General features: G+C 40.3%; 1 pseudogene; it reads right to left on the bottom strand.

Moving 5' to 3' along the window:
- Positions 1-4547: 4547 nt before the first annotated feature.
- Positions 4548-23110, bottom strand: part of LOC130038092 (nascent polypeptide-associated complex subunit alpha-like) — a 125643-nt pseudogene continuing 107080 nt past the window's right edge.

The raw sequence follows: 23110 nt of genomic DNA, 5'->3' as shown, positions 1-23110 counted from the left end.
CTATCTGTCTGTCTGTCTGTCTCTCCTCTCTCTTTGTCTCTGTCTCTGTCTCTCCTCTCTGCTTCTGTCTCTGTCTCTATCTCTCTCCATCTCTGTCTGTCTCTCTCTCTTTCTCTCTCTCTGCCTCTCTCTTTCTCTCTCTCTCCTCCCTTTTGGACACTGCAGTTATCAGTACAAATCCAGGAATTTTTAAACTTCAGAGAACGTTTTCAAAATATAAACACTTTCTCTTATCTTCGATCATTAGTAAATGTGCATATGTTTCACCAATACAGTGGCCAGCATATAATTTGTGTTGTTCTGTTCTTTGTAGATAAAAATGTTCCATATATAATGCATTTAAGGACTAGACTTTCAGTTGATTCCCAAGAAAAGCTGTAGGTAAGTGACTGAAATTTAGAATTTATACCGTTATTACTAGCATTTTGTATTATAATGCCATTTTGATGATTTTAAGACTTGCCCGGGACTTTTAGAAGGTTATGCTTTCTTGTTTGATTCTGCTTCCAAGAATGCAAAAAGTGATATTTTTAAGAGAACTTGAAGTCTCAAATTCTTTAAATATGTATGTAATGAAATAACACTTGGGTGGCACACCTAGCAGTGCTCAGGGACCACTCCTGCCTCTGTGCTCAGGGATCACTCCTGGTGGTTCTCAGAGGACCATACGTGGTGCCAAGGATTGAATCCTACTTGACTGTATTCAAAGCACGTCCCCTACCTACTGTATTATCTCTCTGACCCATGAATCACACCTTTATAAAGCTACATTTTATTGGGAGACAGCTTGAGAGGGTGAGAATATACTTTGTATGTAAGAGGCCCGTGTTCAATCTCTGACAATTCATGGTTCCCAAGAATTTCCAGGAATGATTCTTGAGCACAGGTAAACAATAAATAAGTTAAAGTGTACATTATCTATGTGATCTCAGTGAAATGAAGATGCTTCATAGTAAAAAAGTTGGAAAATACTCCAACAGTTTGATAATAATTATTACTGAATTGGATGTATTTTATATAATTTGTCTTACTACATTTTATTATATTTACCATCACGATCACGATCACAATCACGATCATCCTGTTGTTCGTCGATTGCCTTGAGCAGGCCCCAGTAACGTCTCCTTCATCCTAGCCCTGAGAATTTAAAAAGTGCCATATTCAAGGCTCTTTCAGGGTTAGGAGAATGAGACCCATCATTGTTACTGGTATTTGGCATATTGGGTATGCTACGGGGAGTTTGCCAGACTCTGCCGTGTGGGCAGGTTACATTTGGTAGCCTGTCAGGTTGTCCAAAGTAAGAATGAAATAATAAGATGTCGCACGGCCACAAATGCAGCCACGCTTCTGGGAGCTGGGTTTTATAGTCTCTGGGTCTTGGCCGTTGATGGGATTACACGGCACTGGGGGCCAGTTGGTAGGTGTGACCCCTGCCTACTGGAAGATGGAGGATCTGGGTGGAGGATGCTCAGCGCCAAGCAGAGCTCCAGCAGCCGAAGACCTCCAGAACCAGCCACAACCATATTTTCAATATGGTAAATATTTACCATATTTTTAATAATTCTCAAAATTGTTTTTAAGGGACTGGAGCAATAGCACAGCGGGTAGGGCATTTGCCTTGCACACAGCCAACATGGCCGACCTGGGTTCGATTCTCAGCATCCCATATGGTCCCCCGAGCACCGCCAAGAGTAATTCCTGAGTGCATGAGCCAGGAGTAACCCCTGAGCATTGTCGGGTGTGACCCAAAAAGAAAGAAAAAAAGAATTGTTTTTAAGTCATAGACAAAGTTTTCTGGGTAAATGATCTTATATATTTTCAGTAATGAAATAATGTCTCATTTCTATTGATTGTTTTATGTTTGATCAGTGTTTTACATTCATAAAGATATTTATTGTAATATTTTACATATGAATGCAAATACTACAGCAGTGTCTATGATATATTTTCCTTTTTGTTGTTCTTGTTTTGTTTTGGTTTGGGGGGAGCACACCTAGCAATGTTCAGGTTTTACTCTTGGCTCTGCACTCAGGAATTACTCCTGGTAGTGCTCAGGGTTGCTGGGATGGGATGCTGGGGCTTAAACCTAGGTCAACTATATGCAGGGCAAGCACCCTATCTATTCATCTCTTCTGATATGAACCAATATTCTCTTTTTTAGGATAAAATACTTTGTAGTTTTATAGGCCCTTTCTTATTTTCTCATTTACATTTTTAATCTTTCATTTTTACTAAATTTTATATATGTGTTTACCTATTTTATGTAAACTCTAAAATACATTGGCAGAATTTTTTTTAATTTTATTTATGAAAGTGAAGACATGATAATTGCCAGAATGAAATCTGAGTAAAAAATAAAATTTGATACAATATTTTTAGATGCCAAAGTTGAAATCTTTTTTTGTAAATAAGAATAGGCATTATGCAGCTCTAAAGAGTACAAAATCATGCAATTCGCAGCAACATAGATAGAACTTGAGGGTATCATGCCGAGTAAAGTCTGTCAGGAAGAAAGGGACAGATGCAGACTGATCTCTTTAATATCTGAGACTTAAAGATACACCGCCTTTGAAGCAACAAAGATCCAAAAGCAACATAATAGGGGAGCTGACACATACAATTGAGTTGGGGGGGTGGGTGAATGGAAGGTTGGGTGGGGTCTTGGATCATGGAGGCAAGTACACTGGTGATGGGTGTGGTGTTGGAATTATGTCCAATGAAATCATTATTAATGGTATGGTAAACCAAATTTTTTAATTTAAAGAGTATGTGTTATATTATGTCACTTAAATGTCTTCATTTACATAGATTAAAATTATAGAATACTCAATCATAACAACTGACTTATTAATTTATAACCTGATAATTCTATTTGCCATTCCTCTAAGTTTTGTTGGAGCAAGCAACATGAAATTTGTTATATGCCTGCCAAGGTGACAAGCTAAGGGATGGAAGGGAAACTTGGGACATCGCTGGAGAAAAGGGGAAAGTGGAGGTGGGATTGGTGCTGGAACATTGCATTCGTAAAAATTCTGTTAGGAAAAATTTTGTAAATCAAGGTGTCTTGATAAAATAAATTTTTAAATTAAAAGAAAATAATATACTTATGATTTATTAATGGCATGGTAAAATAGCATTATGAAGTTATAATGAAAAGTAAGATTTAGAGCAAAATGACTTTAAATGTGAAAAATCCAAATAACAACAGATGGGGAAAAGTTAATAAAATGCATCTACATATTTAAGTTGTCTTTTGTCCTGTCAATGTGAGTGCTTTCAAATTTCTATGTAGAGTTGAATTTTTATAGTTTACATATATTATTTTTATAATAAAAAATTATAAGTTATAAAATTAAATTCAATGTGAATATGTTGCAAGTGAATATCATTAATAGAAATACGCGGGAATATTCTATAAAACATTAGTTATATGTTTAACTTCCCTGGACATATAAAATGTATATAAAACCAATATTAAAATGTAAATTTTCTCCTATAACGTTGGAAAATAATAATTATTATCAATGAAAGGAAGAATGAAGAAAATACGTTATATTTACTTCATTTGCAAGCATTCTTTCATCTAGGTTTGGAGCAAGTACTATGAAGTTTCATCTCATAGAGCACTGCTGCCACCTTCAGGAGCTAATGAAACTGTTAATACGTGTTTTTGAGTTGATTTTACTCACTGATAGGAAGGTCTTTAAGACCTTTATTGTAGTACATTAAATACTGTAATTTAGCTATCCTTAGCTAAATTTTTCGTTTGTTTTTCAGTGAAGTGGTATTTATTATGAGATGGTAAATGTGTATATGCTTTAGGAGTTTTAATATTACCATACCACACCAGCAGCAATAGGCCAATATCCCTCTACCACAGTCCATAGGACATTTTCAGCCTTTTCCTTCTCCCCTTATGAGCAACCTCAATTCTATGGTCAAAGTCTAAGGGTTAGTTTACACTGAACACTGCCTATTCTTTTGCTTTCTTTCTTTAAATAGCATATATGAAAGAAATTATCCAGTATTTATCTTCATTCTTCCACTTAGCATGTCCCTCTGCAATTACATATGTTATGGCAAAATGCAAAATTTCGTCTTGCTGATAGCTGAGTAATATTTCACTGTGAATATGTACCACGTCATCTTTATCCTCTTATTTATCCTCTTTCTTCATTGGGCACTTGTGTTGTTTCCAGATCTTGGCTATTATAATAATGAAATAATTCATTCTGTTCTGTTCTGCTTGTGCCCACGTGGCTGAGCACAGTGATGAATATAGGCATAAATATGTCCTTTTGACTTAGTATTTTTCTGTTCTTGGAAAAGATAGTAGATAGTAACATAATTTCTAAATCATATAGTAGTTCTATTTTGAATTTTCTGGAGAAATTTCCAGGCTATTATTCAGAGAGACTGATTCCGTTTACATTCCCACCAACATTAAGAAATGGTTCCTTTCCCAACCAATTCATTGCCTGGGGCCCATTATTAACTAAGGTAGCATGAGATTTCCCCCTTGCACAGGCAGGGTCTGCACCCCTCTGTCAGCATGAAGCAGCTTCATAAGATGGAACACCAACCATTTTCCCCTTAAAGATGGTGGTGAAGTCTCTAGGGAACGATATGATGTAGGCAGGTAGACAGGGTAGGCCCCCTCCCAAGTCAATGACAAAAGCCAGCCCTGCAGAAAATAGAAAAACAGGAACTAAGACTTAATAAGACCCTCACCTGGCTCCAGCAGCAGACCCAAAGAAGCTCCTGCAGGAACAAAAGGCCAGGAAAGGAATTTCAAAGAAGACCGTCACCTTTCCCAACCCCCTTGGTAACCTCAGTAGCAACGGGCCCACCTGGGAGCAGGTTGGAGAAACCCTATAAAGGCCACCTTGAACAAAGGAAGGGCACACATATGCTGTCTGAGCTCCTGGGCTGCTTGCGCCTACGTGGCTGAGCACAAGTGGGCTGAGCACATGTGTCACTCTCATCTCCCCTCTTGAGATGTGTACTTTCATGCTTTCCTGTCTAATATTAGTATGTGTGTAGGGGCTCTCTCCGCCCTTGGAGAAGCCCGGGTTCTCTCTTGAGTATTTTACTCTCTCACTCTCTCCCCCTCCACACCTTAAAAATCCTTCAAATAAAATCTATTTATTTCAAAAAGAAAGAAAGAAAGAAAGGGTTCCTTACCTCCAACCACAATCCCACCAGTATTTGTTGTTCCAAGCATTTTTTCTTTTTTTAAAAAATGTATTTATTTATTTATTGAATCACTGTGGGAAAAATTAAAAAGCTTTCAGGTTTAAGTCTTGGTCATGCAATCATCAAACATATTTCCCTTCACCAGTACTTATTTTTCACCACCAAGAAACCCAATATACCCCCCTCCCACACCTCCCAATGCCTGTGAGGTAGATGAATTCTAGCTAACACTCTATCTATTTTCATTAGATTCATTGTTTCGACAAAAGATGCACCATTATTATTTAGAGTTTACACCCCCAAATCAGACCTGCTGAAAAGGCATTGTGAAATAATTTATTTTCTACAGCCAGTTACAAGAACCAAATGATGTCGCGCGACTGCGATGGCGGCCACGCGATTTTGGATTTCTGACATTTTACTTATTAAGCCTGGAAGTATTTCTGCCAAGAGTCAGATAATTATAAGATTGGTTTCTGTGACTCTAGAGCCCTAGAGCCATGGCCGTGCCAGAGAACCGCTCGTGGGGGGCAACTCCTGACCTCGGTAGGGCATGAACGACGAGCCGGGAACGCCCCCCTTCCCATGAGGTTTCAGTCGCCCCATCACAACCAGCTCATACCTGGCTTTCCAAAAAGCTCCGAGGCTGTGGCCATCTTGCTGTCCAGAGGGAAAAAGGTGGAAGGGAGCAATACCCTTTCCCTTCTGGGCAGGCATGGTGGCGTGGATTAATGCATACTCCATTCACTTTTCTGCCGCAAGCTGCCGGTCTCTGCATTAAGTCCTTGTGCTTCTGGAGCCATGGCTGTGCCGGAGAGCCATTCGTGGGGGACAACTCGTGACCTCGGTAGGGCGTGAAGGATGAACCAGGAATGCCCCCCTTCCCATGAGGTTTCAGTCGCCCCGTCACGACCAGCTCATACCTGGCTTTCCAAAAAGCTCCAACCTGGCCTTTTTTCTATAGGCCACCACTCTCATTAGTTGTTACTTTAATCTACCTTTCCCTCATAATCAGTGGTGATAAGAATTTTTTCATAACCCTGTTGGCCATTATTGTCTTTTTCAGAGAATGTCTCTCAGCACGTCCCATTTTTGATGGCTTTGTCTTGCTAAGATATTTTTATAAAGTTGTTCATAATAATTTATTTCATTCAATATTCCAACACCAATTCCACCATCATTACATGTTACCACTCCCAGTTATTTCAAATTTTCCCACCACTACCCAAGCCTGCCCCAAAGACACTTGATCACTTGACATCCCTTTACTCATCAATTTGCTGGAGCAGGCACCAGTAACATCTCCATTTGTCCCTGTTGTGTGCTAGTGTAACCCAATGGCGTCTGCTCATTCTAGGAACACAAAGAGCCTCAAACCGATTGTTCAGGGTCTTGACAGAGAAGTCTGACCATCTCATAGGTGGGCAGCCACATGGTCTTTTAACTGCCGTGGAATCCAGTCGGTAAGGGCTCTAGTCCAGCAGTCGTTTCCAAATTTCATTACATGTCCAGCCATCTGATTTTCAACGACTCGGCAAATGAGACAGCATCCCTGATTCTTGATTGTCGACAGAGGTCGCAACTCCGAATTCTTTCTGTCATTTGAGTGAAGCGAGATACTCCAAGCATATCTCTTTCGATTCCTCTTTGGGAGACCCAGATAGTGTTCTCATCCTGTTTTCATACGCCCAGGTCTCTGAGGCATATGTTAATGCAGGAAGAACAGTGGAATCGAAGAGATGTGCCTGGAGCTGGAGGTTCGTAGTCCTCTGAGCTATTTCTTCAATGCTCTTGAAGGCGTTCCAAGCCACTCTCTTCCTCCTGCGCAACTCAGGTGCCAGGTCATTCGTCATGTTGACTTCTCGACCTAGGTACAATAACTGTTGCATTCGGAGATGGTTGTTCTGTTGAGAGCGAATGGGACGTCAGGAACGAGACTGTTTCTCATAAACATTGTCTTCAGAGATTCAGCTGAAGTCCAACCTTTCCACACTCACGGTCAAAGTCAGCCAGCATTTGTGCCACTTGACTAATGTTTGGTGTTATTAGAAAAATGTCATCAGCAAAGCGGAGGTGGTTACCTGCTGACCGTCTAACTTCACTCCCATTCCTTCCCAATCCAGTCACAGCATGACGTTCTCAAGGGTGGCACTGAAGAGTTTCGGTGAAATGGTATCACCCTGCCAAACCCCTCTCTTGACATCGATGGTCACTTCTTTGTAGAATGGTGAGATCCTGGTAGTGAATCCGCAATACAGCTCACGGGGGATCCTGATGTATTGAGTTTGAATGCCCTGATTGGCTAGGGCTTTGAAGACAGTTTCCGTCTCAACAGAATCAAAGGCCTTCTTTAAATCAATGAACATTAGACAAAGCGGCATCTTGAACTCCCAAGAAACCTCAATGAGCATGGTTATCGTGTGGATATGGTTGATCGTGCTGAATCCTTTACAGAACCCGGCTTGCTTGCATGGTTGTCCTTCATCTAGTATTCTTCCAATCCTATTTAGGATGACTTGAATGAACAGCTTGTAGATGACAGACAACAGGCAGATCGGGCGATAGTTGCCAATGTCGTGGATGTCCCCCTTCTTGTACAGTAGTACAGTCCTGCTTCCAAAGACACATCCTAAATAATTTATTTTGTATTGCTTATTATGAATAATTCACTAAAAATGACCCAAAAGTTTTCCTTAGAGCAAAGTGTGTGAAGATTTTTGTAGCACACCTTGGAGACATTAAGCTCTTGTATAAGAGATTACCAACATGTTGTTACAGGTTGAGTCTTGTGTGCTAATATTTTTTATTGAGATAGGTTGTCTTTTTTACACCCCAGTTACAGGTTGAGTATTGTGTGATAATATTTTTTTATTGAGATAGGTTGTCTTCTTTACACCCCAGTAAATATGGCATGCTACTCCTAGTGCATCAGTGGCTTAGAGAATTAGATGTTGCATAGCTACAAATGAGGTGCACACTCCAGGAATTCTAAAATTTTAAGTAGGGTGATAGAGTTAAATTTTTAACTGCATGGTGACTTTGGGGTCTGGAGGCTTCTCTGCAGCTTCTGGCTCTCTTCCAAGATTTTGTGTGTGTGAGTCTCTAGGTCATGGCTTTTAATGAGCTTATATGGCACCAGAGGCTGGTCGTGGGTGTGACTGCCAGGCTCCCAGAACAGGGAGATGAGGGGAGGTCTTCCACTGCTGATTCCGTGAGATCCTGGAGAATTCTGTCACAAATACCGCATACGTGGGATTTTCAGCAGATTCGTTTTCATGTGTGAGGCTCTTCCTGAGCAGATGGGCCACAGAGCATGGTGGTGATTGGGTTTTGGAGGTTTTCGCCTGCTGGAGCTCTTTTGGGATAGGGGCTGGTCTCATCTGTCCCCCTTTGGGGCACCCTGAATGAGACTCAATCTGGTAATGTCTGTAGGCATCCCTGCAGTTTGTTGCTCTCTTCTGAGATTTATTTGTTGTCTTATTAAGTTGTGTGAGTTCCCTGCACTTTGAATAAGTTCCCTATGCCTTAGTTAAGGAACTCTGTGAGTGTGCCCCTGTCGGGTGTATGGTGAGTGAATACTTTTTCACATTCAGTAGGATGATTTTTGTTTTACCAATAGAGTCTTTTGCACTGCAAAAGGTTTTTCCTAGGATTCAATAGTACTGGTTTTTTTCCTTTGTTTTCCTTGTCAAAGGAGTGAAGTCACAGAAGACATTGCTAAAGCCAATACCATCTATGGACTGGAGAGATAGCACAGCGGGTAGGGTGTTTGCCTTACACGCAACCAACACGGGTTCGATTCCCAGCATCCCATATGGTCCCCTAAGAACAGCCAGGAGTAACTCCTGAGTGCAGAGCCAGGAGTAACCCCTGTGCATCACCAGGTGTGACCCAAAAAGCAAAAAAATAAAAATAAATAAATAAATAAAGCCAATACCATAGAATATTTCTTTGATGTACAGCATGGGTTTGGTTCTGGCATATAAGTCTCTATTCTATTTTAAATTAACTTTAATGCACAGTGTGAAAATGTAGTTCTATTTCCTTCTTTTGCAAGTGGCTATTGATGCTGTTTTCCCATCACTAATGGTAAAGAGAATTCCTTGTCTTTACCCATGCTCGATTCCTTTGTCATAAATTCACTGTATACTGATATATACAAAGATATGCATATATAAAAAGGTTTATTGCTATGCTCCCAATCCTTTTCCATGGTCGGAGTGTTTAGCCCACCTTGTTTCCCAATTCAGCATTCTGTACCTTATAAATTTTCCTGAATGCAGTATGGTTGTCCATAGTGTTTTATAGTTCTTGGTGATGGAATCCATTTTGGACCTCTCTTTATATCCCATTTTTAATTTCAGATTCAGGTATTTTCTATGGTTAATCCAAATTTTGATGAAGGTTTTCCAGTGGTTGCAGAAGTATCAAGCACAGTTTCTCCTTAGCTAGATATCTTGGATCATCTCCCACTGAGAACTAGATTTTTGTTAAATCAAAGAGATAGAGAATTCATTAAACAAAAGTTCATACAAAGTGTTGTGCATCTGTTGCATTTGCTGAAACTCTAACTTTCTTTTCCACTGAAGTAAATTTTGCTATCTGAACTCCACTTAGAGTTTTCAATATTTTTACATGTTCTTCTCTGCAAAAGTTGGTATTCATAAGAATTCTATTGTAGGTTTGCTGCTTCTCTGTCAAATTAAGGTTGATTTCAAAACAATGACTAAGATGACAGGCCCTATGATTGTAATTTAGGAAGCAGAGCATAAAACAAATTGCACTAATTGAACAAGAGTCCAGAAAGTGAATGTCCTCAAACACACTTTAATAGTAGAGATAATGATGTTGATGCCAGACAAGCTGTTGGCTCAGAGACTCTAAGCAATCTTTCCCCAACCAAGAAATCAAAGAAATAAAATATAACTGTCTGATCTAATTTGCCAAAGCCTGGAAAATAATCAAAGTTTTGTAGCAATCATGCAAACTCCCAATCAAGAAAAATTAATCCTTAAAATTATAGGAAACTGGAGTTTTATCCACTCTGCACTGTACCCCTTGATACAAAAGGTAAATTTAGTTAGAGTTAACAGTCTAGTTAAAAGTTCCCTCCCTTGAACTGCAGGGCGCAGAGCACACCTTTTGCAAATTATTGCATTACTCAGTTCTATTCTGTATAGTGATGAGTGAAGGGCAAAATGTTCATCACTGTATCTCCTAACCTGGAGGGAACTGAAGGGTTAAATAAAAAAGTAGTACATGTTGCTCATAAAAAATCAAGATGCCTGGAGCAAGAGATTATGGGTAAAACACATTAAGGCAGTATTTTTCAGCTGGGAAGGGAGCCTATTTAGTCTGATTAAGTCACCAGAATATTCCAAGGGAGGATCACAGGTAAAAATCGCAAAAATAACAGGGACACTATTTAAGACTAGGTGGCCACTGGGAGGATAAGGAGGAGACAGAGAAAGGAAAGTTTGAGAAACACTGATCTAAGGTATGGGTGTAGAATATCTAGCCTGTGGGTCACATTTGTGTCTACAAAATCATACGTACTGCCTCTGGTACATGACAGGACAGACTGTATGCTCCTGCTTAGCTACCCATGGCACGTCCACCTGGTTTCTAAGGCCAATGAATGATGTTAAAATATCTGAATGGGGCTGGAGCAATAGCACAGCAGGTAGGGCGTTTGCCTTGCACGTGGCCGACCTGGGTTCGATTCCCAGCATCCCATATGGTCCCCCGAGCACCACCAGGAGTAATTCCTGAGTGAATGAGCCAGGAGTAAGCCCTGTGCATTGCCAGGTGTGACCCAAAAAGCAAAAAGAAAGAAAGAAAGAAAGAAAGAAAGAAAGAAAGAAAGAAAGAAAGAAAGAAAGAGAAAGAAGAAAAAGAAGAAAAAATGTAAATACCTGAATGGCCTTTTACATTAAAAAAAGGGGGAGGGGAGGTAATCTACCTCTGATTTAAGGTCTTAAAAAGAACTGAAGTGAGATACTTTGAGAAATTAGGAAAGTCATGTATATAATGAGGTAATACAGACATGGAGAGAATACCTTAGAATGCCTTACATTTTAGTTTGGGCTGATGATGGGAGTAAGCCTACTTAAATCTTGAAGTATCTCTGCAAAAACCCAATCTGCAAACACTTGTTGAGTTCCTGACGTTCAAAACAATTTCTGTCAAAATATCTGAACAGTAAATGAACAAATACTCTACTAGACAGATTGATAAGGAATAATCTTTTAAAATACTATTTTTTAAGAAGCCAAGAAGCCAGAGAAAAGGCTCAATGGGCTGAGTATATACATTGCATATGAAAGTACCGGGTTCAATCCCCAGAACTATAGGGGACTCAGAGCACCACCAGGAACAAACTCTGAGCAACAGGATTTGCCTCTAAGCACTGCCAGGTATAGCCAAACACCAAAAATAAAACTAAGCTAAACCAGGGGGTATGGTGCCGCCAGCAGGTCAATCTGCACCTGTGAGGCGAATGCATCAGCAACCTGATGGCGCCTACAGACTTACATATACCCCCAAAATTGCTGCTGTGACTTTGGATAGACCCCAAAAACTTGGGGCAAAGTTTGCCAAGAAAGTAAAGAGCCAAAAGTTAGGTGTGTGGGAGACACACCCACAAACCTCCTCTGGCTCAGCTATAATTGGAGGCATTGCCTCTCTGGTTCCTACTTAACAGCCATGATCCCAGAGACTCAGAAACGAATCTCGGAACCCAACGGCTTTTGGCAGAAATGCGTCCTTTTCCTACCGTAGGTTACCGGCACTGGGCCAACCCAGGTGGGAAAAGGTTTAGTGCCTTGGCCTGTTCCCCCTAGCGGCCCGGTGGCCACCATCCTCCAGAGGCCATTGGACAGTCAAGTTTGGGCCCGTAGAGACTAGAAACACGGGGCCTCACTGGATGGGGGTAGAGCCGGCCCTTTCATCCCCATCCCAACGAGACCCCGAGTCACTGCCCACGAACGGCCTCTCTGGTTCCTGATCAAGCTGCTTAATGGCCATGATCCCAGAGACTCAGAAACAAATCTCGAAACCCAGCTGGTTTTGGCAGAAATGCGTCTAGTCCCTACAGTAGGTTACCAGCACTAGGCCAACCCAGGTGGGAACAGGGTTTGTGACTTGGCCAGTTCCCCCCTCCCCCCCCGCCCCCCCCCCCCCCCCCGGCGGCCTGGTGGCTGACATCCTCCAGAGACCACTAGACAATCAGGTTTGGGCCCGCAGTGACAAAACATGCGGGGCCTCACGGGATGGGGGTGCAGCTGGCCCTTTCCTCCCCACCCCAACGAGACCCCAAGTCATTGCCCACGAACGGCCTCTCTGGCTCCTGATCAAGCTACTTAATGGCCATGATCCCAGAGACTCAGAAACAAATCTCGAAACCCAGTGACTTTTGGCAGAAATGCGTACAGACCCCACAATATGTTACTGTCACCAGGCAACCCCAGGGGGGAAAGGGTGTTGTCCCTCTTCCTGCTCCCCCTAGTTAGCTCAGTGGCTGCCATCCTCCAGCAGCCATTCGGCACTCAGGTTTGGGCCCTCAGTGACGAGACAGGCGAGACCTCACAGGATGGGGGTGGAGCTGGCCCTTTTCTCCCCGTCCCAAGGAGGCAGCGAGTCGCTGCCCATGAATGGCCATTCTGGCTCTGATCAAGCTGCTTAATGGCCATGATCCCAGAGACTCAGGAACAAATCTCAGAACCCAACAGTTTTTGGCAGAAATGCCTCCAGATTTAAGTGTTAATATTTCAGAATTTCAAAATCGTGCAGACACTACTGCAGCCACTTGACATCACATGTTATTCATAACCAGCAATAGAAAACAAATTGTCTACTGTTGCCTTTTCAGCAGATCTGAGTGTTGGGGTAAAATCCCAAATATTAATGGGGGGTCTGGTGTCAAACTATTGAATGTAATCAAAGTAAAGAGAGAGAGCAATGTGGAAATCATCTGCCCCACAGGTAGGGGGAGGGTGTGGCATTGGGGTATACTGGGGTTTTTGTGTTGGAGGATGGGCACTGGTGAAAGTACGGGTGTTTCATTGTATGACCGAGACTTAAACCCAAAATCTTTGTAACTGCTCTCACGGTGATTCAATAAATAAAATTATTTTAAAAATGAAAAAAAAACTAAGCTAAACCAAAAATATCCCTGAAATAGCTTTTAAAACTCTTAAAAAAAAAAGAACTACAGCCTTATATGATAACAATAATAGAAACCCTAGGGACGGATGGAAGATCTGATTTTTTTTTCTTTTTTTCTTTTTTCTTTTAAATTTTTATTAGTGAAACACCATGAGGTACAGTTGTAGACTTACAAATTTTTGTGCTTGGATTAAGTTATACAATGATCAAAGACCCATCCCTCCACCAGTGCCCATTCTCCAGCACCACTGATTCCAGTATCCAACCACCCACCACTTCCACCCCAATCCCATGCTGCCTCTGTGGCAGGGCATTCCTTTTTGTTCTCTCACTCCTTTTGGGTGCTGTGGTTTGCAAAAGAAGCACTGAGTGGCAATCATATTTGGTCTATAGTCTACTTTCAGCATGCACCTCCCATCCTGGGAGGATCCTCCCAACACCCTTTATTTGGTGCTCCCTTCTCTATTTGAGCTGCGTTTTCCCCTAGCATGTGCGGCTAGCCTCCAAGCCATGGAGTAAACCTCCTGGTACTTATCTAGGATACTCTTGGGTGTTAGTCTCCTATTTTGTTACTTTATGTTCCCCAGATGAATGCAATCTTTCTGTGTCTATCCCGCTCTTTCTGACTCATTTCGCTTAGCATGATACTTTCCTTGTAGTACCACTTGTATGTAAATTTTATGACTTCATCTTTTCTAACAGCTGCATAGTACTCCATTGTGTAGATGTACCAAAGTTTCTTTAACCAGTCATCTGTTCTCGGGCACTCAGGTTTTTTCCAGATTCTAGCTATTGTAAAGAGTGCTGCAATGAAATAACATGTGCAGACGTCACTTCGACTATACTTTATTGCCTCTCTGGGATATATTTCCAGGAGTGGTATTGCTGGGTCAATTGGGAGCTCAAATTCTAATTTTTTGAGAATTGTTCATACTGTTTCCCAAAAGGGATGAACCAGTCTGCATTCCCACCAGCAATGAAAAAGGGTCCCTTTCTCACCACACCTGCACTAAAACCGGTTGCATTTGTTCTTTTGGATGTGGGCCAGTCTCTGTGGTGTGAAATGATATCTCATTGTTGTTTTGATCTGCATCTCCCTAATGATTAATGATGTAGAGCATTTTCTCATGTGCCTTTTAGCCATTCGGATTTCTTATTTGAGAAAGTTTCTGTTCATTTTGTCGCCCCATTTTTGGATGTTTTCTTCTTGTGGAGTTCAACCAGTACTTTGTATATCCTTGATATCAACCTCTTGTCTGATGTTTATTGGGAGACTATACTTTCCCATTCTGTAGACTGTCTTTGTGTTTTGGTCACTGTTTCTTTGGAGGTGCAGAAGCTTCTTAGTTTAAGATAGTCACATTTGTCTATCTCTGTTTTCACTTGCTTGGCCAGTGACGTGACATCTTTGAAGATATCATTAGCTTCAATGTCATGGAGGGTTTTGCCAACTTTGTCTTCAATGTACCTTCTGGATTCTGGTCTGATGTTGAGGTCTTTAATCATTTTGATCTTACTTTTGTACATGGTGTTAGGCAGAGATCTGAGCCCACGTTTTTGCATGTAGCCGTCCAGTTTTGCCAGCACAATTTGTTAAATAGGCTTTGCTTGCTCCACTTCACATTTCTTGCTCCCTTATCAAAGATTAGATGATCATATGCTTGAGGGGGAAAGTCAGTATATTCAACCCTGTTCCACTGGTTTGCAGCTCTGCCTTTGTTCCAGTACCATGCTGTTTTAATTATTACTGCTTTGTAGTAGAGTTTGAAGTTAAGGAGGTTGATTCCTACCCTTTTCTTTTTCCCAAGAATTGTTTTAGCTATTCGTGGGGGCTTATTGTTCCATATGAATTTCAGGAGTGTTTGCTCCATTTCTTTGAAGAATGTCATAGGTATCGTTATAGGAATCACATTGAATTTGTACAATGTTTTGGGAAGGATCGCCATTTTGACAATGTTAATTCTCCCGATCCATGAGCAGGGGTGTCTTTCCATTCTCTCATGTCCTCTTTTATTTCCTGAAGCAGAGTTTTTTAGTTTTCTTTGTACAGGTCTTTTACTTCCTTAGTTAAGCTGATTCCTAGGTACTTGATTTTCTGAGGCACAATTTTGAACGGAATTTTTTTTTCATGTCACTTTCTTCTCTCTCACTATTTGCGTTTAGGAAAGTCATGGACTTTTCAGTATTGATTTTATAGCCTGCAACTTTACTATACAAGTCTTTTGTTTCTAGGAGTTTCTTGGTAGAGGTTTTAGGGTTCTCTAAGTATAGTATCATATCATCTGCGAATAGTGAAAGCTTGATTTCTTCCTTTCCTACCTGGATGCCCTTAATATCTTTTTCTTGCCTAATCTCTATTGGGAAGATCTGATTTTTAAACTTAACAAACTATAGTAGACAAATGGCAAACTTACAAAAAATTATGACAAACCACAGTGAGATATAAGACAGTATGACCCATTCAAAGAAACATAATACATTAACATAAACTATCTAGGAAGAAGCCCAAGAATAGAACTTTGGATACAAATATGCCCTTGTTTTTTCAGTTTTGTTCAAATATAACTGAAAAATTTCACTGTAAAAGTGTAAAGTGTATAGTATGATGATTTGATATATAAATATGTGGCAAAATGCTTATCATAAGACTTATTAACATAAGTCACTTCACACAGTTGCGTTTTAGATCTCAGAATTTATTTATAACTAGAGACTTTAACCAAGTTTTCCTGTTTTTTTTTCGCTGTCCCCACTTGAACCTCTGGCAACTATTTTACAGTTTCTTTGAGTTTGTGTTTTTTTTTTCTTTGTTTGTTTTTAAGATCCAACATTTTAAGATACACAAGGGAGATCAACATCTTATTTGGCTTTGGTTTACTTCGCTGACTATAATGGGCTCAAAGGTAACCCATGTTTTAAAATAAGTATTTCCAAGATAATATAGTGAATAAGGTACTTGCCTTGCATGTGTCTAACCCAAGTTCAATCCCTGCAACACATATGTTCCCTTAAGCTCTCCAGTAGTGATCCCTGAGTGCTCTCCTGTAGTGGTCCCTGAGCACAGATCCCTGAGAAAGCCCTGAGCACCACCAGGTGAGACCCCAAACCCAAAAAGTAAAATAAAAATGTCTTTATTCTGTGACAGAATTATTGTGCATAGGTATGGTTGTGTGTGTGCATATATATAGATACATATATCCATATATGTATATATGCACATATACAAGTGTGTATAATATATATGTGTGTTTGTATTATTGTACATTTTGTATAGGTGTGTATATACACGCATACATGTATAAACATATGTTTTATGTATACACACATATTTAGAGTGAATTTTTGTGGTGGACAATTAGTTTTTTATTAAACTGCTGCAATGAATATAAGGGTACAGATAACTCTTCAAGTATTAATTTCCTAAGGATACATAACAAGCAGAATTGTTATATCATAAAGTACTTTAATTTTATTTTGTTAAGATCTACATTCACATCAAAAGTGCAATTGGGTGGCCAGAGCGATAGTATGGTAGGTAGGGTGTTTGCCTTTCATTAGCTAACCAGCTTTGATTCCCCTTACCACATATGGTCTCCTGAGCCTCACTAGGAGTGATACCAGAGTGCTGAGCTATTAGTAATCCCTGAGCACTGCTAGATGTGGCCCAAAACCCAAACCACGCACAGAAAAAGTGCACTAGGACACAATTTTCTCCAATCTCTTAACATTCCAGTCACCTCTTTACTACAGACACAAGACTGACAATGTTTATTTTTACTGACAAATTATAAGTTCAATAGCATACTAATTCAATTTGTAGTGCTATTATTTTAAAATACATAGTTTTATAGATCAGTGTCGAACTCTTAACAGTATCTGAATCATGCTCTCTTGTGCCAAACCTATGACATCTCCAAAACTACACTGGTCTTAACCATATCAAACTAGAACTAGAATTGGAGTTTTTCCACTATGGTACTCCTCCATTAAAACAAAACCAAGGCCCCAAAGCAACCAATCTGAAAGAATCCTGGAACCCCTAAAGAAAGGTGACCATAATGGAAAGTAGGTCACCCAAAAAAAAGAAACCAGTCTTCCACACCCACTGGACAATTTGGGGTTTTAGTGGAAAGAGATCTTCAAGCTAATCTACAAGCCCCTGATCTAGCAGCTTTCCTTATCCACATACAAGTGTCCACACTTCTTGGTCCAGACCATTAGACCCTTCTTTCAGGATTTTCTATTCTTACTAGTTTGGAGAGACTAGGATCCCCTGCAGGAAATGAAGCCACAAACCTGTATCTACATGTTGCTTTAACCTAAAACTCTGTGCACAAATCTGAAATTAGTCCCTCAATATTTATTGCTTATTTTCTGTTTTTTACCCACTGGAAATGGACCATGGGAGCAGAGCACTTGGGTCCTTAAATATCTAGCATCCTGGGACCCTAAATCTGTGTCTGGTACATAATGGGTGTTCAAGGATTATTTGTTTCATGAAGGAAAGGGTGGCAAGGATAGCAGGTTGTCTAACGCTTTTTAAAAAGACAGTCCAAGACTGGCAGGCTTCTTTCTCCCACTCAATCCCCTAAATTTCTAACACACAAAGTTAAGGCATAGTAAAAACTTCCAGGCAAATAGCTCAAAGGCTCAGAATTCCTACTAGCAACGTTAATGCACAAGATCTGCCAGGACTGAGGGTGTCCGTCTTAGCATTCTTTAAAGACTTAGGGGACTGAGAATGGGTTGAAGAACTAACATCTTCCTCTTCATTTTCATCTTCCCAGTAATGACCACCACTGCATTGAACATTAAGAAGCCGAGCACAAAAGACCTGAGGAATTCTGTATAACCCTACACTTTGTATACACACTTCCCAGCAGCCACCGTGGTAGACCCATGCCCAGAAATGGGAATTGGGCCGCACTGGAACAAGGACTTCCTGCTGCTGTTCTGGAGTTAAGGTCGGAGCTAATGGAGGCCTACCAACCACAAATTGCCACATCATTGACATTTATTATCTGCCTCTTGGACTCCCCGCTATCATCATTTTCTTTAGTTGAAGGCTAGGACAGGGGAACAGGTTTTGGTAGCGAGAGAAAGATAGCCTCAAAGAGACCAACCTTTCCACCCTCTTGGTCTCTGAAGTTTTATCCACTTGGTGGCAACATAATGCCTAGACAACTTGTGACACTGCTGCTCCTCCACCCTTTGTATTTAGAAAAAATGCCACTTGTCATAATTAAAATCTTACTCCCCGGAGGTGGGGCTATTAACTGGGCTCCTAGCTGTTTTAAATTTCTGATGCAATCTGCTGTACCGAAAAGTAATAAAGCACGTCTAATGTGAGTTTCTCTGATTATCAGCCTGCTTTTAAACCTCCCATAAGCATCTTCTGCGAGGTTGGGGACCCTGGTTAGTGAAGGAAATCTGTGTCAAATCTTCAAGGTTTAGTTTAACTTACTCTGTTTTATTCCAGGGAGGTTCAGAGTATAAATCTTGAGAAATGAAAAATGCATGATTTTTCTTTTTGTTAAGAAAAATATTGCACAAAAAATATCAGTGCTCATCCAGATGGTATTAACCATATTGTTGTAAGGGAGTTTCACGAGACACAGATGAGTGCCACTCCAAGAAGCTGAATTAGGAAACTTTATTACAAAATCCAGTGACCATGACTGGACTAGAGGTCCAAGGAACTCGGTACCCCAAGCACAATCAGAGTCGAGTTTACAAAGGCAAAAATCATATCCTAGTCAGACATTGAACCAAGGGGTAAGGGTTCTGAGGGAACTGTGATCAGCAAAGCAAGTTACAGAAGCAAAATAAGCTAGTTAATGATTAAGCTGGCTTAATCATTGTGATGGAGAACAAATCCCTTGAGGTCATGGAGGGGGAGATAATCATCAGTGGAGGCCAATGATTCTAGGAGCTGAACAGTTTTGTTATGTATGGGCTGTGCTTGTTAGAGGATTACACCTGACTCTTGGAACATTGTATAGGAGTTCCCTTCCTGCTGACAGGCTAGGAGTGGGGAATGAAAATGGAGTCCCATTTGACAGGAGCTCCCAGCTCACTATGATATAAGAAGGGGTTTCTGAAGGAGAGGAATGAGGGAATGGGGAAGAATGACTAGTTTAAGATTATAAGTGAGGAGTTTCCAGTCTCAGGATCCATTTATACATCCAGATTCAAAATATTTCCAAGTGATGTCAATAATAGTAATGATGATGATGATGATGATGATAACAATAAGCAAAATAGAAGAATAACTGACAGAAATGGACATTCGCTAATTAATAAGAGATCAAGACATTGAGAAGCAGTCACTAACAAATGAAGATGTATGAAAATAAAGCAACTACTAAAAGCCTGAAGAAAATTACAAAAAATGCAAAAGTTGGACCCAAAGAGGTAGTATGGATGTAAGGTTTTTGCCTTGTATGCTGCAGACACAGGTTCAATTCCCAGCATTGCATATGGTACTCTAACAACTAAAAGAAGTGCTCCCCTCAGCAGAGAGCCAGGAGTAATCTCTGAGCATTGATGGTTATGGCAAAACTCCGCCCTGAAAATGCAGTAGAAACCTTTACATTGTTCTTCTCTGCCTACCTCACCTACCTGTCACCATTAGATGCATCAACCAGACAAAATACTCAGTGAAACCATAGCCTTACTCCTGACCTTGTTATCTACCAGTGTCAACTTCCTTCTACCAAAGTCCCCAAATTCCCCCCAACACCAGACTTCTCCTTAAGGTAAAAGGTAAAGGTAAAGGCCCTCCCGTTGATCGTCGATTTGCTCGAGCGGGCCCAGTAACATCTCCATTGGAGACTTTGTTGTTACTGTGTTTGGCATATCGAATACTCTCGGAAGCTTGCCGGGCTCTCCGAGAGGGGCGGAGGAATCGAACTCGGGTCGGCCATGTTGGCCGCTTGTAAGGCGAACGCCCTACCGCTGTGCTATCGCTCCAGCCAGACTTCTCCTTAAATAGGAAAATATTTTAAGTTTGGTTGTTGGAATTTGGTATTAGGAGGTAGAATTGGTGTTGGAACATTGAATTCCTGAATCTCTATTGTGAACAACTTTGTAAATCACTGTGACCTAATAAAAAATTAAAATTTAAAAAAAAGCATTGTCTTGGGCTGAATTTAGAGTAGAGCAGGTAAGAGCAGGTAAGGACTAGAAAAATGCTGGACCTTTTTGATCCTGGCATAGCAGACAGCAAAGCACTGCCAGGAATGATCTCTGAGCACAGAGTAAGCCCTAAACATAACCAAGTGTGCAACAGCCCCCCCCAAAAAAGAAAGAAAATACATTTTGAAAAGAAATGATAACTTTATTTTTATTTTTGTTAAAGAATTGTGATTTAAAAAGTTATTGGTAGTTGTATTTCAACAACTATCCCACCACCAGTGTCAACTTCCCTCCAAAAGTGTTCTCAGATTCCCTGCCCACCCCAACCCCTAACCCATTCCTCCTGTCAATTTGACAGACATATTGCATAACTTCAGTGGTTACAGCTTAGATCTCATGTTTTCAGTTTTATTAAACCTATGTTTTGGATATATGGTCATACCACTCACCCATATCACCAGTATGATCGAAGCCCTGATGCCTGTTCACCCATTACCTCTTGTTCTCTTCTTCTCCTCTTGAAAAAATGATACCTTTAAATGAGAAATTGGAAATACAAGGCTTACACGGCTAACCAACCACAAAAGGTTGAGTATACAATCTTCTACAGCATATATGGGACAATTTCCTACAGAGTCCACAAGCTGAAACAAAAATTAAATGTCTCCAAAATGATGAAGATAGATATCATATAAGGTATCTTTTCATACCGCAATGTTATGAAGGTGGAAATTAAACATTAAAAAATATATAAAGTTTCTCAAGATTGAATCAGGGGGAAATAAAAAAACAGAGTGAAATTACTAATAAAGAAGTACAAATAGTAATCAAAAGCCAAAACAAAAAGTCTAGATTCATATGGATTAACATGAAAGTCCTTCCAAACTTCCAACCTTCAATGATGACATATTCTTCTCAAGATCTTCCAGAAAACTAAAAACAAACAAACAAACAAAAACAGGAAATCTTCTAGTTAGTTTCTATGAGGCCAACATAACCAATACCACCAAGGGCTAGAGATTTTATACAATATTTTACAATACAATAGTGTAGCAGGTAGCACACTTGCCTTGTACACAGCCATCCTGGAAACCAATCCCTGGTCCCCATCATCATATATCACCCATGAGCCCCCCAGCAGGAGTGATCTCTGAGTCACAGAGCCAGGAATAAGCACTGAGCTCAACAAAGTGTGGTTAGAAAATATGGTGGAATGGCAGGGGAGCGGGGAGGAAAGAGGAGAGGCATCTGCTGTATGTTGTGTAGATCTTTTAGATAGCATGTATTTCCCTTTGGTCACACACATGAAGATCTACAAGAAAGGGGGTTGTATAAATAAAGGGAATGGGTATTGTTCAGAAAGGAATGCCTCGTAAATCTTATCGTGACAAAACTGGTGGATCTACAGTGTCACCCAGCATGCTTGTTTTTTTTTGTAAACTAACAAGTAAAGGGGAAAATTTTTGCTTTGTTTGTTTCTTTGTTTGCTTGTTTTGTTTTGGAGTTACATCCAGCGACTCTCAGGGATTATTCCTGGCTCTGTGCTCCAGGATCAGTCCTGGCAATACCAAGGGGACCGACCATATGGAGCCTAGGGATTGAATGCTGTCAGCTTAATGCAAAGCAAGAGCTTTATCCATTTTTTCCTTTCTCCAATTAAAGGCAAATTTTTTTTTTCTTTTTGGGTCACGCCCAGCGATGCACAGAAGTTACTCTTGGCTCATGCACTCAGGAATCACTCCTGGAAGTGCTCGGGGAACCATATGGGATGCTGGGAATCGAACCCAGGTCGGCTGCGTGCAAGGCAAACACCTTACCCACTGTGCTATCGCTCCAGCCCCTTAAAGGCAAAATTTTTGCAAAGAGAATTTATGGTCATATTGAGCCTCTAAAAGTCGAGATAGCTTTCTGAAATGTGTGAAGGAAAATGATTAGGATAAAGAGGAAGCCAAAGAGAAAGGTACATTTGTTCAACTGAAGCGCCAGCCTCCTTCACCCAGAGAAACACAATTTGTGAGAACTAATAGAAAGAAGCCTAAACTGCTAGTAACCATTTTCTAGGAATTTATGGCATAAGAGGTTATTTTTAAAGAGCAAAAATGTTTCAAGTATTAAAACTAACTTTTAGAATCAACTAACCTATACAATAAATAATAGCCTACAATATCAACACACCAAAATCCGTTGCATTTGTGTATACTAAAAATTATGTAAAGGAATTACTAAACTAAATCCTATTTGCAACTACGTCCAAAAAATAAAATAAAATATCTAGATATTAACTTGACAAGAGTGACCTTACATTTTATATATATATATATATATACATATATATACACACACATACATATATCGAAAAGCATGTCATATTAAGAAAAACAGTAAAGACACAGGAAATGGAAACTGTGGCACAAGAAATGGAAACGTAGTCAACTTTCAGATTGGAAGAAGCATTAACATTGTTAAAGTTCCCATCCTTCCCAAAACACCAAAACATTGTATAGATTCAAAACAATCCCTATCAAAATTCCAATAGCATTCTTCAAGGATATAGAAGAAAGACTAACAATTTGTCTAGAACCATAAAACTCCCCAAGTAGCCAATCAATCC

Source organism: Sorex fumeus, unplaced genomic scaffold, assembly GCF_029834395.1.
Source record: "Sorex fumeus unplaced genomic scaffold, SorFum_2.1 ptg000073l, whole genome shotgun sequence".
Classification (NCBI taxonomy): Eukaryota; Metazoa; Chordata; class Mammalia; order Eulipotyphla; family Soricidae; genus Sorex; species Sorex fumeus.
This window is presented reverse-complemented; position numbering and strand designations above follow the sequence as displayed.